Genomic DNA, 15,973 nt, shown 5'->3' on the forward strand with positions numbered 1-15,973 from the left:
ACACAAACAAACACAACTAAAACTACGACACAACAAAATCAAACCATCTAAATAATTACTATGATAATAACCAGACACTAGAAGGAATTACTTCTAGTTTACCAAACAAGAGAAGTGATACTGTGCAGTATCCATAGAGAATTAAAGAAGACCTGAAAATTACATCCACTATCCACATAAAGTGCTACGGTGCAGCATCAATACATACAGAATGAAACCCGATAGTGTAAAAACAGCCAGCATACAGAAGAGAATGCTACTCTGTGCAGCCGTGCACCTGCCGTACCATCAAGGGACAAGTATCATGTAGTTTCATCTGCATGAAGAAAAGTGAAAGTGCATGCCAAAAAGTGTAATGTAACCCATCTGTTCTACAGAGAAATGTAGAATGGCACATTGCCAGTGATGTTCAACTAGGAACACAACTAAAAGTGTAAAACACAATAGTTCACATAATAATTGTGATAATAAGTACACACTAGAGCAGCCATTCTCAGCCAAGGTTCCACAAGAGGTTGCTAGGTTTTCCTTCAGCAGTGGCTGAATATCCTTACTTCTGATGGTACCTGCATAGTTGCGGGTCCAGTTTCATTTGGCAGTGCCAGGCACAGGACATCATTGATCTTTTTAGCTTTCTGAAAGGGTGGCATTCTGACTTCCACTGTAAGGCTTGCATTCTTTCATAACCAACAGTGTGAGGAGGAAGGGGCATGCTTCTCACTGATTCCTGATGACTGAAAGTGGTTGTAAACCCTCACATATACCCAGTGAAGTGACTGGCCTCAGGTGATACAGAGATGAAACAAATTCTCCTACATAAGTTGTACCTGTTTATTGTCAGTCTTCTCTACATCTGCTCAAAGAGCAAAATTTAAAAAAAGTGTCTGACCTGTCAGAAAAAAAAGGGGGCGGAGGGCTGAAGTGACACAGTGTAGAGCTCAGTGAGGAGAGCTCTGGGAGGGAAAGGAAGGGACACCCCCCTTCACATATCTCATAGAAACAGAGCTGAGGCTGTCAAGCACAGGCTGTGTGCAGGGGCTCCCTCCCATCTCCCCTTTTTTTCTCTTAGTGTCAGGAAAATTTGGCAGACGTGGTTCATGCTGATAGCAGAGGAACAAAGCAGCAGACAAAAAATACATTTCCATGTCTGAGGTTTACAACCACTTTATTTAAAACAGAGACCTAAAATTTATTTGAAGGGTTCCTCTGGAGCGTAAAAAAAAATAAAAAAATGCACTAGATTGTGGCCAGACAATAGGCACAATTCCACTGTACTCTGGCCATCTCCTGGCATCCTCTTCATACACCTTGCTCCACCTATTCACATTCCCCATTTCACCAATTTGCTTAAAAATGTGTTTAGAGCAACATACTCAACCACATAAATTATCCATCACCTCTTTCCATTCCCTACCACCCCTCACTATCAGTTATTTTAAAATGACATGCCCCACTGTGATTGAATACTGTAAACCCATAGTCTCTCCAACATTAGTATCAACTTTTTAAAGTTGATCAAATGTGATCAAATCAATAATTTTGATTTGTTCACATTTAGTTGGCAATATTTTCTCTCTAGAGTATGACACTGTAATGCGCAGAGACAGTACAGCATCTGATTGGGCTTTTACCCCAAACTATGCTTTACATGTTTATCGCTACAAAAAAATATTACCAACAGCTGGCCTTAAAAGGAGAAAGAACCCACCAGACCTCCCATTTGTTTTATTTTAGCATGTGGTGGAGCATGTTTTTAGATTTAGTGATAATCAACCACTGCACACAGGCAGGGTTGGGCAGGGGGCTGCTGACTGCCACCCAGTTCCTGCCGCTGAAAAACATTCCCACATCATGATTCTGCAACCACCATGCTTCGCTGTAGGGATGGCATTGGCCAGGTGATGAGCAGTCCCTGGTTTCCTCCAAACATAATGCTTGCCATTCAGGCCAAAGAAATCAATCTTGATTCCATCAGAACAGAGGATTTTGTTTCTCATGGTCTAAGAGTCCTTCAGGTGCCTTTTGGCAAACTTCAGGGGGGCTGTCTTGTGCCTTTTACTGAGGAGTGTCTTCTGTCTGGCCACTCCACCATAGAGGCCTGATTGGTGGAGTGCTGCAGAGATGGCTGTTCCGCCGTAAGGTTCTCCTCTCTCCACACAGAAATGCTGGAGCTCTGTCCGTGACCATTGGGTTCTTGGTCCCCTCCCTGACTAAGGCCCTTCTACCCCGATTGCTCAGTTTAGCTGGGCGGCCCACTCTTGGAAGAGTTCTGGTGGTTCTAAACTTCTTCCATTTATGGATGATGGAGGCCACTGTGCTCATTGGAACCTTCAATGCTGCAGAAATTGGTCTGTACCCTTCCCCAGATCTGTGTCGCGATACAATACTGTCTCAGGTCGTCAGAAATTTCCTTGGACTTCATGGTTTAGTTTATGCCCTTATATGCACAGTTACCTGTGGGACCTTACATAGACAGCTGTGTGTCTTTCTAAATCATGTCCAATCAACTGAATTTAGCACAGGTGGACTCCAATCAAGTTGTAGAAACATCTCAAGGATGATCAGTGGAAACAGGATGCACCTGAGCTCAATTTTGAGTGTCATGGCAAAGGCTGTGAATACTTATGTACATGTGATTTTTTTGTTTTTTATTTTTACTAAATTTGAAACATTTTCAAACTTCTTTCACATTGTCATTATGGAGTATTTTTTGCAGAGTTTTGAGGAAAATAATGAATTTAATCCATTTTGGAATAAGGCTGTAACATAACAAAATGTGGAAAAAGTAAAGCGCTGTGAATACTTTCCGGATGCACTGTACATTCCCTGTACACCGCCATCATTTACTTCAATATACTTGATACACTACACTATTCACTTCAGTACACTTAATATACTATCACATCTTATACTGACCTCAGAAGTTCCATCAGTGGAGCAGTAGACTTCAACTTGTCAGTATAGAGGCAGATATACACCTCAACCAGCAGCCTTCATTTTCTGGGCTTCTCACTGTCCTGAATTCTGCCTAATTCCTCTGCCCCACTTCAGTCTTCTTCCTGCAGTCACAGCTGCTGTATCTTGTGCTGGGTGTTGCACCCTCCGCCACGCTGTACTAATATGCTTGGGGACCTACAGGGAAGTTGCCGGGGGGATGCAATCGCTTGCCCCATGTACTGTGCATATATAGAAGAGATACATTGAGATACATGAATTGGGTTAACGTAGCCCATTCATTTTGAATGGGCTGCCAACATGGCACAAGCCAATACACTGTAGTGCCTTTTAATGCCATCAATAAATAATGTTACGGCAATGCACCACCGATCATGCAATATAGTGCCACAAAGCAGAGATGTGAAGCCAGCCTAAGAGGGGACAGAAGTGAGAGGACGTTCTTTCTACAGGAACATAGGCACCAATAAAAATCACCCTTTTTTTAGCAGTGCATGTTATGTACACTACAGTTTCTAAACTTGAATTTAGGAGCTTTTGGTGTTTTTTTCCAAACCTTCTGAACTGAACTCAACTGTAAAAGCCTTTGCGTCCATCTACATAGGCTTTTACAAGAGTTTAGAAGCTGCTGTGGTTAGGGGAGGTTCAACCTCCCTCAACCTCCCTCACCTAAACGCAGAAGAATTCCATTCAGGATAGGAACATTTTGACTGCCCGCCACAGATAGCCACTGTAAAATCGTAGCGAGATTTTTGTGATTTTGTGTTTTCCCGCAGCCAACATAGTTTGTGTGTACATGAGCCCTAAAATCTCCCTCAAGTTTTTATTGCTGTCTTTGGCCCCATTGAGGAGAGATCCCTTTATTTCCCGAAGATAATCTATCCAAACTAAAAAAAGTTTTACTTTAGGAAGACTTCATACCCCATATCCCAGAAAAGGGTGGGGTGCTACCTTCTCCCTCATGTAGCAATGTATGAGAAGCCAATTACCAAACACAGCACTGTCACATACTGATATAGAGCATATAGTAGAGCTGCACAATTCTGACTAAAATGAGAATCACAATTTTATTTTGCTTAGAATAAAGATCACGATTCTTTCATGATTCTTGTGGTGTAACATCTTCTTTGACATTATACAAAAAAAATTAAAAATAAATTGGACTAACTTTACTGTTAAAATTAAAGTGGTGGTAAACCCTTACAAACCACTTTGACCTACAGGTAAGCCTAGATTAAGGCTTACCTGTAGGTCTAAGAAATATCTCCTAAACCTACACGGTTTAGGAGATATTTTTCCCGAAAGATAGGCATCGTTGTCTACGGCGCATGTGCCTTAGACAGCGGCGCGCGGGCGATGCATAGTAGTCCATTATGCTTTACCTTTGCAGGGAATCAAAGAGGAAGTAAACCCATCAGGGTTTACTTCCTCTTTAAATTAAAATATAAAAAAAAAAAAAAAAGCATTTGAAAAACCGCTGCTCAAATACAGTGGGGGTTATTTACTAAAGGAAAATCCACTTTGCACTGCAAGTGCACTTGGAAGTAAAGTCACTGTAGATCCGAGGGGGACATGAAAGGAGAATAAAAAACAGCATTTCAGCTTGCACATGATTGGATGATAAAATCAGCAGAGCTTCCCCTCGTTTCAGATCTAGCCCTTAGATTTAGAGCGACTGCACTTCCAAGTGCACTTTCAGTGCAATTTCAAGTGCACTTGCAGTGCAACGTGGATTTGCTTTTCGTAAATACTCCCCAATGATGTGACATAAAATATTGCAACAACCATCATTTTATTCTCTATGGCCTCTACTAAAAAAAAATAATTTATATATATATATATATATATATATATATATATATATATATATATATATATATATATATATATATATATATATATATATATATATAATCTCATGTTTGGGTGTGCCACGTAATTTTTTAGTAGAAAATAATTTTTACTTGTAAGCAACAAATGTCAGAAAAGGTTTGGTCTTTAAATGGTTAAACTTCCTTCATTTAACTACTGGAGTTCTTTCCTATGATAAAAGAATGAAAAGATACTTTGTTTCTACTTATTCCCTGTTGTAATAAAACTTGGCAGGCTGCCTGGATTTTTATTTTCCAGCTGCGAGAAAGATCGTGACATGCTCTTTTTGAAGATCGGAAGGGAAAAATATTGCGATTTTGATTCTTAACGATTAATCGTTCAGCACTAATATATAGCAATTCCTTTGCCCCAGGAGCAGAGGGCGGGGCGAGTGAGCATATGCAGGAAAGGTGCTGGAAATTCATATGAACCTTTTGCTTGGCTATGCATGGCTAAAACACAGAGCACCAAACACAGGGTAAGGCCCTTTCACATCCACGCAGCGTGGGTGCAGAGTAGTGTACCCACGGTTTTTGTGCGGGTTACCTTCTCTTTTGCCATAGACTTGCAGGAAGGTTGGTGCTCTTTCAGAAAATGAATTAAAACTGCACGATCTAATAGAAGTCTATAGTAAAGCACATGTACCTCGCAAGAAAACCAAATTAACCTGTTTTCTTGATTAATTTTTAAACTCAGAGGGGAGACTCAATAAAGCTGCTGCGCCACTTTTCTGACGTTAATCCTTCTAGTTAATATATTGTATCGAATTATTGAGGCATGACTTTTGGTTATGACAGCGATTTGTGCACCAAATTCAAGTAGTTCTAAAATGCGCCACTTGTACATTGTGTCACATTGAATGCAATTTTACATAGCATCACAATGAATGCATAACTTTTACATTGTGTCACATTGAATGCACAGTTTCTACATTGTGTTGCACCAAATGTAAAAAGTGGAGCTAATTAAGACCAACTCTTTTGGCATACAGAGAGAAAAACTGTCTCAGACAGATTTTGCAAAAGTGTCTCAGGTGAATTCTAAAAGTGGTGCAGCATGAGCCAAATTCAAGTACAAGTTCTAGATAGGTATGTGAATTTGGCACAGTCTGCACCATTTTTAGAATGCATGAGAGACACTCGCAAAATTTGCCTGCACCGGCCTTTATGAATACCAGGTAAAGTGTTATGACAAGTTAAAACCAATCAGATGGCTATACATATCACAAAATGTTACATTTACCATATTTTTCAAATGTTAGCACTGTAATGTCTAAATAAACAGTGCTGTCTCTATATCAGGTCTGCAAATTGCTTCAGGATGTTTACGTTCCTTGTGACAGCAATGGAAGTGATCAAAAAAATAATAATTTAAAGCAACAGTGTAAAAAAATAATAATAATTATTATTGAGCTCTAATGAGCAGGGCCTTCTGAATCCTGTATTGAATTGTATTGTAACTGTACTGTCTGCCCTAATGTTTTAAAGCACTGCGCAAACTGTCGGCGCTATATAAATCCTGTATAATAATAAAATTAAATAATATTAAAAAGAAAAAAAAAAATTGTAAAGCGTGACTTGTTTGGTATTTATTTACTAGGCATAACATCATAGTTTATATTTTGTAAAAAATTGGGGTATGTATTGCGTAATTACCGCGTGACAAAAAAAATGCAAAACCCACCAATTTATTCTCTAGGGCCTCTGCTTTAAAAAAAGATATAAGGGGTTCCAAGTAATTTTTTTAGCAACGAAACCTTCTTGTTACAGGTAAACAAAAAGTGCCAGAAAAAGCCTGGTCTTTAAGTGGTTAAAGCGTTTGTTAACCCAACACTTCATATTACTGATATGTGCCTGATGTACTTGTATGAGAAAGTCTTCTGTTCTCTTTGTATTGCATCTTTTGTGTGAAATTCATGGTTTTCCTGCTAGTCACCCTGCTTTTCTATTAAACATTGACCACACTAAGCAGGAGAGCACACCATGGTCAATTCTCTAGCTATGCTGGGAACTCAGTGTGCCCTCCTCCAATGACCATACTTGTCCTGATATGCCCCTGCTGCACCGCCATGCACTGGGAAGCTGATTCTCCTCCCCAGCTCTTATGCAGCTGAGAACAGAGGGAATGTGATCACTTATAAAAAAAGTTATTTATAAAAAAAATTTTTATATCTATACAAAAATGTATTGTCTTTCCTTTCTATTTGAAACTGAATGGGTAGTTTTACAAGGTGATCACTTACAATCACTATAATTGGCTCCTGTCTAAATTGGCCCAAGTATATGTGTGCGCATGTGAAATAAGGACCTTATGGCCTGTACACACAATCAGAAAATCGTACGAAAAATACCGCTTGCAAATCGATCATATGATAATCTGATCCTTAGTACCCAGCTTTCAAGAGCTGATCTCAGCAGTTCATCGGATATAATCCGAAAGGAGAAGCCTGAAAAGTTCTCGTACGATACTGGATTATACGATTTTCATTTAATCAGTACAGTTGTCATTCAAAAATACAATACAAATACACTAGAACACATCACTTTCGATTTTTTATTCTGTCATACAAGAATTTTCGTCACTTTATTAAACTCTTAATAGCGCCTGTGTAACGCCTGAAAAAAACCCGCCCCTTTAACTCCAGTGTGAAAGCCGGAGGGCTTTCACACTGGAGCGATGCGCTGGCAGGACGGTGAAAAAAGTCCTGCTAGCCGCATCTTTGCAGCGGTGAAGGAGCTGTGTATTCACCGCTCCTAAACCGCTCCTACCCATTGAAATCAATGGGACACCGTGGCAATACCGCCGGCAAAGCGCCGCTACAGTGGCGCTTTGCGGGCGGGTTTAACCCCTTTTCGGCCGCTAGCAGGGGTTAAAACCACCCCGCTAACGCCCGCAGACCGCCGCTAAAACGACAGTAAAGCGCCGCTAAAAATAGCTGCACTTTACCGCCGACGCCGCTCCCGCTGCAGTGTGAAAGCAGCCTTAATTTTCGATATGGAAACTAGCATGCAAAAAAGAAATAAAAAATGGATCCATCTGATAATCTCATTGTGTGTAGCAGGCATTAGATTGTAAACTCCTTGAGGAGAATCCAGAATCACGTCCAGCAGGATAAGTCAATTGTGCATGCCCGCAGCACCTTAATCGGCAGTGTGGTGTGCCGCTTTGACACACCACATCTCGGTGAAGAGCCTATGACCTAGGCTCTTTACAATGTGATCAGCTATGTCCAATCACAGCTGATCACATCGTAACCAGGAAGTGGCAGTTATCCGCTTTTCCTATATTTGCGCTAACAGGGCATGAGTAGAGGGGAGCATGAGCCAAATTCAATTATGGCTCTTCTGACAGGGGGGGGGGGGGGGTTGTGCTGATAATCAGTGCATTGATTATCTGTGCAGACCCATCACTGGTGCCCACGATGATGCCCCCAAATACCCACCTAGAGTGAGTGCCATTCCGTGCTCACCAGGGATGCCAATCCGTCCCCATCAGTAATACCTCTCAGTGCCTGCTCATCAGTGCTGCCCATCAGTGCTACCCATCAGCGCCACCTATCAGTTTCCCTCAGTGTGGCCTACCAGTGCTGCATATCAGTGCCGCCTATCAGTGCCCATCAGTGCTGCATATTATTGCCTAACCATCAGTGCCCATCAGTGCCCCTTCATCAGTACACATCAGTGAAGGAGAAAACTATTTATAACATTTTATAACAGAAATGTAGAAAAAACAACATTTTTTTCCCGGTCTTTTAGTATTTGTTAAGCAAAAATAAAAAAAATACAGTGGTGATTAAATACCACCAAAAGAAAGCTCTATTTGTGGGGGGGGGGGGGGGAATGATAAAAATTTCATATGGTTAAAGTGTTGCATGACGCAGAATTGTCACTCAAAGTGAAACAGCACTGAAAACTGAATATTGACCTGGGCAGTAAGGGGGTGAAAGCGCCCAGTATTGAAGTGGTTAAATAGGATCATCAAAAATTTGATTTTGCAATTCTAAAAAAAGACTATGAATGCTGGCATACATTTCTTACATCGATCAGAACTGAAGAAGAGGTTTGGCTAAGCCGCGAATCGCCTCCAACATTACAGAACACGTTGATTGAATGAGACTACTAGCTTTTTCTCTTTTTTGATCTTGGAATCTGACTTGGCCTGTCTAGGGAACATTCAGTATCTGTCCTATCTTACAGCTCTATTATGAACGTCTGGAATCTAAAACAGATTAGGTTACTAGCACAAAGTGAAATTGCACACCAAAGTCCTGTATTCACACCTAATTTGGAAAAATATATATAGGTAACATGTATGAAAACCTTGATTTCTGAACAGAACATTGTTTATAATATATATATCATTAATTTAGTTACATTTGAAGGGAGATGAAATTGTTTCTTTTCTATCTTTGCTGTTTTCACGTGATCTTGCTTTGATACAACTAATCTCAACAAAAAGATCAGCGCGCTTTCATATGTCACGTCCCCTAAGCAAAGCATAACCAAAATGTGAAATTGCAGAGCCATAATATTACCAGCCAAATCAAGACTGCAATCTCATTAGAATTCCAATCTTAAACCTATATTCAATCCACCAGTAGCTGACAACCTACATATGAAATGGGGCTTTAATTAAGACCTGCCTGATAGGCTCTATATTTTTAGACAAAACCAGTATATGGCAAAACCAGAGTGAACCGGGGCTCTCTGCTGTATTCCAAAAACAGCCATTCCCTCTGACATGATAATCTATTTCACGATGCAACATGCCAAATATTATGCTCCTTCACTGCGATACTCGCAGATACTCAGGACAAATTTCTGAGTGCTTGGCAACCCTGGCTAGCTCAGTTCATGTCAATGCACCCGCACTTTGGGTTTTTTAGATTCATAGCTTCTTCATCGTGCTTGGCCATGTTCGCTACGGACTCCCCAAGGGAACCTACCCAGAACCACCTCTCCCCTTGCCCCCCCCTTTTACCCCCTCTCCCCCCCCCCTTTTTTTTTGCCTCTATTCTGTCTTTCTGCTCTCTTTTTTTTTCTTATACTCAGTTTTGCCTATTACTGTTCTTGCCCATCTGTCGGGCCAAAATGTTTTTTCACCTCCTGGTTTTCCTGGGGCGTTTTACTCTTTAGCCACTATCTCTGATCAGGGTTTGCTGTTAAATATAGCATAGCTGGGCTTTTGTGATGCCACCCCTGAATTTTAGCATGGCCTGTTGACCCACAATACAAGTACACTGGTCAACCTCAGGCTCTGTTTCGATTACTGTATTTTTATTCTATAAATCTTTTGGATTTCACATTGCCTGTTCCCTAGGCTCTTGAGTGCTGGGGGTTTTACCTTCACTCATCTTCCTAGTGGAATGTATTACTATATTGCCGACATAACTTTGTTATTATTTATCTACTTATGGTAAATACTGGGCCTACTTGATTGTGGCATGGATGACCCTTCTTTATGATATTCATCACTACTGGCCCTGATTTCTGTTTTTCTGTTTGTTTGTTTTTGTATGCAAAACTTTTTCTCAATAATAATATTGTGAAAAAATGCTCTTGTTCTCTAACTTAGGGTCCTTTCACATGGGCTTTCCGATCAGGTCTACCTGTCAGTTTTTTAGGCAGACTTGATCGGACCCCACAGTCTCCTCTATGGAGCGGCAGATGGTAGCGGACACCTGTCCGCTGACATCCACCGCCATCCAATCCGATCCTGCCTGCAAAATCCAGACGGTTGGTGGTCCTATTTTCCATCCACCTGGCAGATCGGATCAGATGCAAATGTACAGGCCCCCTATAGAGGAGAGTGGGACTATGTCTGCTCTTCACAGTGGAGTGGACAGGATCTGTCATCTGCCTGGGATTATCAGGGATCAGCAGGGTGATCCTCCACTGAGCAAGCGGAATCTGCAAGATGGAGTTGCCTGCGTGAAAGGGGCCTTACTGTAGGGCTCATTCATGCAAGCAGAAAAAAAAAATGCTGCATTTAGACTTGTATTTTCTGCATGAAAGTAAGAATCTTGCTACATATGTAGAAAAGCTGCAGATTTTATGCACATGCATGCATAAATACAAGTTGTAAAGCTCTGTGCAAACTGTTGGCGCTATATAAACCCTGCATAATAATAATAAACACAAGTACTTTGAGTTCTTATTTTAGGCACAATCTTTCTTTCAGTCTAAACGCTGTGTTTTTCTTGCCTGTGTGAATGAGCTGCAGTAAAACTAATAAAATCATTGGTGTTGCATGATAAATATGAGTGTTCTCAAATTAAAAGAACAAAAACATATGGCAGCTAATACAATGAGACTGATTTACTAAAAGGGTTGAGAATCTGTGTGAATAGTCATTTCAGCTTTCCAATCATGAGCAAAGGAAACTAGTAAAACAGGAATTTGCTTTTCATGAAGAATCAATTGAATTGCATAGTCACACAAGTTATTGTGTAAAGATTTTCAACTTCTTTAGTAAATTAGTCTTGATCAGGAGGATTAATGTCTTTCTGCCAGTATAACACACATATGAGTGAATGTGGCAGGTGAACCTAAACACATAAATGCGTCAGTTGGCTACAATGTTCTGTGCAGCACAGTGACCAAGCTGTCAACAGGTTCTGAAGTCTTTGGGGATCCCAGGATGTTCATGTTCTGTGGCTGGACAAGGGTGGAGCAAGTGTCGTGTCATTAAGGAGCTAGGCTGCCTGAGCCAGGAAGAGGTAGCTGGCGCCTGATCATGCCAGGAAAGAAGATGGCAGCATACATGGGGGATCACAACAGGACAATGCTAAATTTTCTGGCTGGGCGAGTATATGAATTGTGAATGACACCAGTGAAAAGAGGAAAATAACATGGAGGGGCGGGAGAGTGAAGTTCCCCTTTAAAGTGATTTGGTGCAAAAATACGCAGAACATGTACAATGGCACTAAACTCTGGTTTAAAAATAAAAAAAATTATATTCAAGTTTATATTCTCAACTCAACAGTAACTACTCTTGCTTTCAGCTTCCTCCAAATTTCTAAATTCTTAAAAATACACCATTGATCTAACCATCTATATTGCCTGATTCTCACCTATGCATTTTTAGTGCTTTTTGCATTTTGCAGATTTGCTCTACAGAACGTGTTCCATAGGAGACCATGTTCAATGGGCTGTAGTGCAAATCTGCAAAATGCAAAAAGCACTAAAAATGCATAGGTGTGAATCAAGCATATGGGGGAATTCTTCCTAACAAGTGTAAAGATCATTCTTCCCACTGACCATCACACTAAAGTCCGACAGCAAATGTTCGATGGGGCATACACACGGACGGACTTTCAGCCAACAAGCTCAGGTCCAACATTTCCCATCGGAAAGTCTGATCGTGTGTACACGGCATAAGAGCAGCCTATGGCTCCTCCTACTATCAGACAGACTCCTGTTACCGACATTGTGTCTATGGATTCCCTGGAGCCACTCAGAGGAAGGAATAGTGGACAGCACCCATGAGGGGACTCCCAAAGAGGAGGTAAGGGCCCGCTCTGTGCAATATCACTACACAGAGCAGGTAGGTATAAGCCTCTATTTTTATTTTAGCAATAAAATAATGAACCTTTAGTATCACTTTAAGGTGGTATTAAACACAAAACCAAATATGTAATATATGTAATAATGTAATATATTACAGCTTATCAATTTTTTAGATGTGATGGCTGCGTAAGTTTTTTGTTTCTTTTTAAAGGTTTTTTCCCTATGTTTTCACTTGGTGATCTGGCCAATAACATACCTTCTGTATTATACAGCCACCACTCTGGATGAATGAGCACAGGAGGCACAGCCAACAGCAGCATTGTCAGTCTGAGGCGGGGGTAGTGATAGGTGGACTAGCAGATTTAAATACACTAACATATTGAAGCCAAACTTCAGCTCACACTTTATAAGCAGTTACAACAGTTGTTTTCCTTTTGGCATACATTATATTATTATACAGGATTTTTATATAGCGCCAAAAGTTTGTGTAGCGCTTTACAACATGAGGGCAGACATTACAGTTACAATTCAATTTGGTACAAGAGGAATCAGAGGTTAAGCTCTCTTAACGCCCTCTTAATGCTCATGTATTTTATTGTATTGTAACTGTACTGTCTCCCTTTTATATTGTAAAGCACTGCGTAAAACTGTTTGCGCTATATAAATCCTAAATAATAATAATAATAATAATAATAATAATGGTTTTAATAAAGAAAAGCTGATCATTGTAAGCACCCCTGTCCATAGTAAATGGTTCATCTCACTGTCATATCTGCAGGATAGCCATTTTTTTCCTAAACAACAGACGTACTGGCAGCATCACCAGATGAAAACAAAGGGAAAAAATGGCTAAAAAAAGAAAACAAATGCAGACATCGCATCTAAGAATTGATAAGCTGCAATATAATAAATGTTTGCTTTTTAGTTTAACCACTTGCTACCCACAATGTACTGCATGTGAGCGGCGGCTGTAGCCAAAGCATCATACCCGTACATCACTGCCTACTTCCAGGTATACTTTAGTTCCAGGTATATTTTCACCCACCACCCAGTTCCCGCAGTGATTGTACACAGTGGGATCCTGTCAGCAAGTCCCGGCCAATGATTCACGCCCAGGACCTCTGTTGATTGGCTGTGTGCAATCACAGCCCAGAGCTCTGTGTTATTTACCACTGTTCTTAACCTCTGTACCGAGGAAGCGATCTCTCAGTTTCTCATGCCTGCATGGGATGAGAAACAGATCTGTAGTAAATATCAACACACTTTACACATATTACACATAGTTAGGCACACATTCAAAGTTCAAAGTTCAAAGTGTTACTAAACCCACAACAGTGCAGTAAAGCATGCTTGTTATACTCACTGTGGAACATATGAGTTAATTATCTGCATTGTGTAAAAAGGCTGTTTGATCCTGTCTCCCCTGATCCTCCCCTTCTTCTACTGTCCCCAATCAATTTCCTGATGCAACAGAGGCTAGGGGACAAGCCACACATGCTCAGTTTGGTGTGTATTGCTAGAGTTTTTTTTGGGGGGGGGGTGGTGCATGTGATCATCACAGGGTCAATCAGCATTGCCCAGACAGAGGGTCAGAGGTCCTGCAGTCTCATAGGACAGTCAGAGTAAAATGAAAACTCCTCTTACAAGCTTTAAACAGACACCAATAGAATTAACAAGACTGCTACATACTGATGATGAGAAAAAGTATTTATCAGTTTATATTTACTAAAACTATTCAATTTTCATGTTCTGTGTACTATGGGAGACCAGATATAATGAATGCAGGGTCCTGGGTTTAGTAACACTTTAGTCATTTGATCTCCCTAGATGTTAACCCCTTCCCAGTCAGTGTCATTAGTACAATGACAGTGTATAGTATTATCACTGATCACTGTATTAATGTCATTGGTGATGTCAGAGTCAGTTCTCCAGCACCAGTTAGTGTCAGATTGCCCGCTGAACTATCGCAGTCCTGTTATAAGTTGCTGATCACCGCCATTAGTATTATAAATAAAAAAAAAAAAAAAAAAAGTAAAATACAAATTCCAATATCTATCGCACAGTTTGTAGGCACTATAACTTTTACGCAAACCAATCAATATACCCTTATTGGGATTTTTTATCAAAGACATACAGCAAAATAAATTTTGGTCAAAATTTAAGAAATGTGATTTTATGGGATATGTTTTATAGCAGAAAGTAAAAAAAAAAAATTTCCCTCAAAATGTTTGGTCTTTTTTCATTTAAATAGCAAAAGATAAAAAAAAATAAAAAATAAAATAAACAGTGGTGATCAAAAACCACCTAAATAAAGCTCTATTTGCATGAAAAAAATATATACATTTTGTTTGAGGCAAAAATGCATGGAATGTGGACCATATGGTTTTCAATGGCATAGTTCACACCAGTGAGGTCAGATCCAGTGTGTTCCAGTTCCAAGAAAAAAAGTAAAACATGCTGCATTTTCCTGCACTGGACTGTACTGAAATGCTGTAAAATGCATGAAAAATGCACTGAAACACACATGTCCTTATTTAAGGTTGAGGGACAGTTCACACCACATGTAGTCCACTGTGTGTTTTTTTTTCCCAGTATCAAAAATGCATGGAAAGTAGGATATATGGTTTTGAATGGCATAGGTTACACCAGTGCTTGCAGTTCCATAAAAAAAAGTAGAACATGTTGCATTTTTCCTGCACTGGACTGTACAATGCATCATAAATGCACAGGAGCGCATCTCAATGTACCAAAACGCACTGAAACGTGCATGTCCTTATTTAAGGTTAAAGTGTTTGTAGACCCCTTTTAGAACTTGTACTGTAAGCCTAGAATAAGACTTGCCTATAGCTACTGTAAATATCTCCTAAACGTATACCGTTTAGGAGATATTTAAATGTGAAGAAGCGGCCCTCTGTGCCATTTCTTCCTGAGCAAGTGCTGTGACTGGCGGCTCCGGCGTGCATGCTCGCGAGTGATGTCACGCGGCTCCGGACAGTCACAAGAGCCCGAGTCTGCGGCCCCGGAAGGAAGTGGGGCGAAGATGGATGCGGCTTCCAGCTGGGACATCGCAGGCTTCGTTTGCAGGCAAGTGCCACATAATGGGCTAGTATGTAATGCATACTAGCCCATTATGCTTTTACTTTGCAGGGAACAAAAGAGGAAGTAAAACCCATCAGGGTTTACTTCCTCTTTAAGAAAAAAAAGAGGGGGGGAGGGGGAATGCACTGGACTGCATCAAAAACGCACCAAAAATATGCATACAGAAAAGCTTCTGGAATTCATCTGGACTGCGTTTCTATGGTGTGAACTGCCCCTAAGAAAAAAAAAGCGGGGGGGTGCACTGGACTGCATCAAAAACACATATGCAGAGAAGCACCTGGAACGCATCCGGACTGTTTTTATAGTCTGAACGACTGCAACACACAGGGATATACGATGTAATACTGACATATAATCACACACATAGGTTGGATTTGATAGATGTGTCGTTTTTTTCAACCTCACCTACTATGAAACTATGTAACTGGCCCTGAATATATACACACCATAGTTTGTATGACTAGAACTTTCACACAGACTAAATAATATACTCTGATTTGAACGGTTCCATTGTACAGAACGGGACGCGACTTTTCAGG

At 40.5% G+C, this 15,973-nt stretch overlaps 1 protein-coding gene across 3 annotated transcripts in view; it reads right to left on the reverse strand.

Moving 5' to 3' along the window:
• The window catches only part of KIAA1958 (KIAA1958 ortholog), a 131,646-nt gene that overhangs the window by 114,589 nt on the left and 1,084 nt on the right, over nt 1–15,973 (reverse strand). The window lies entirely within an intron of this gene.

Source organism: Lithobates pipiens, unplaced genomic scaffold (assembly GCF_037356315.1).
Source record: "Lithobates pipiens isolate NorthernLeopardFrog02 unplaced genomic scaffold, aLitPip1_a1.2 Scaffold_13, whole genome shotgun sequence".
Taxonomy (NCBI): Eukaryota; Metazoa; Chordata; class Amphibia; order Anura; family Ranidae; genus Lithobates; species Lithobates pipiens.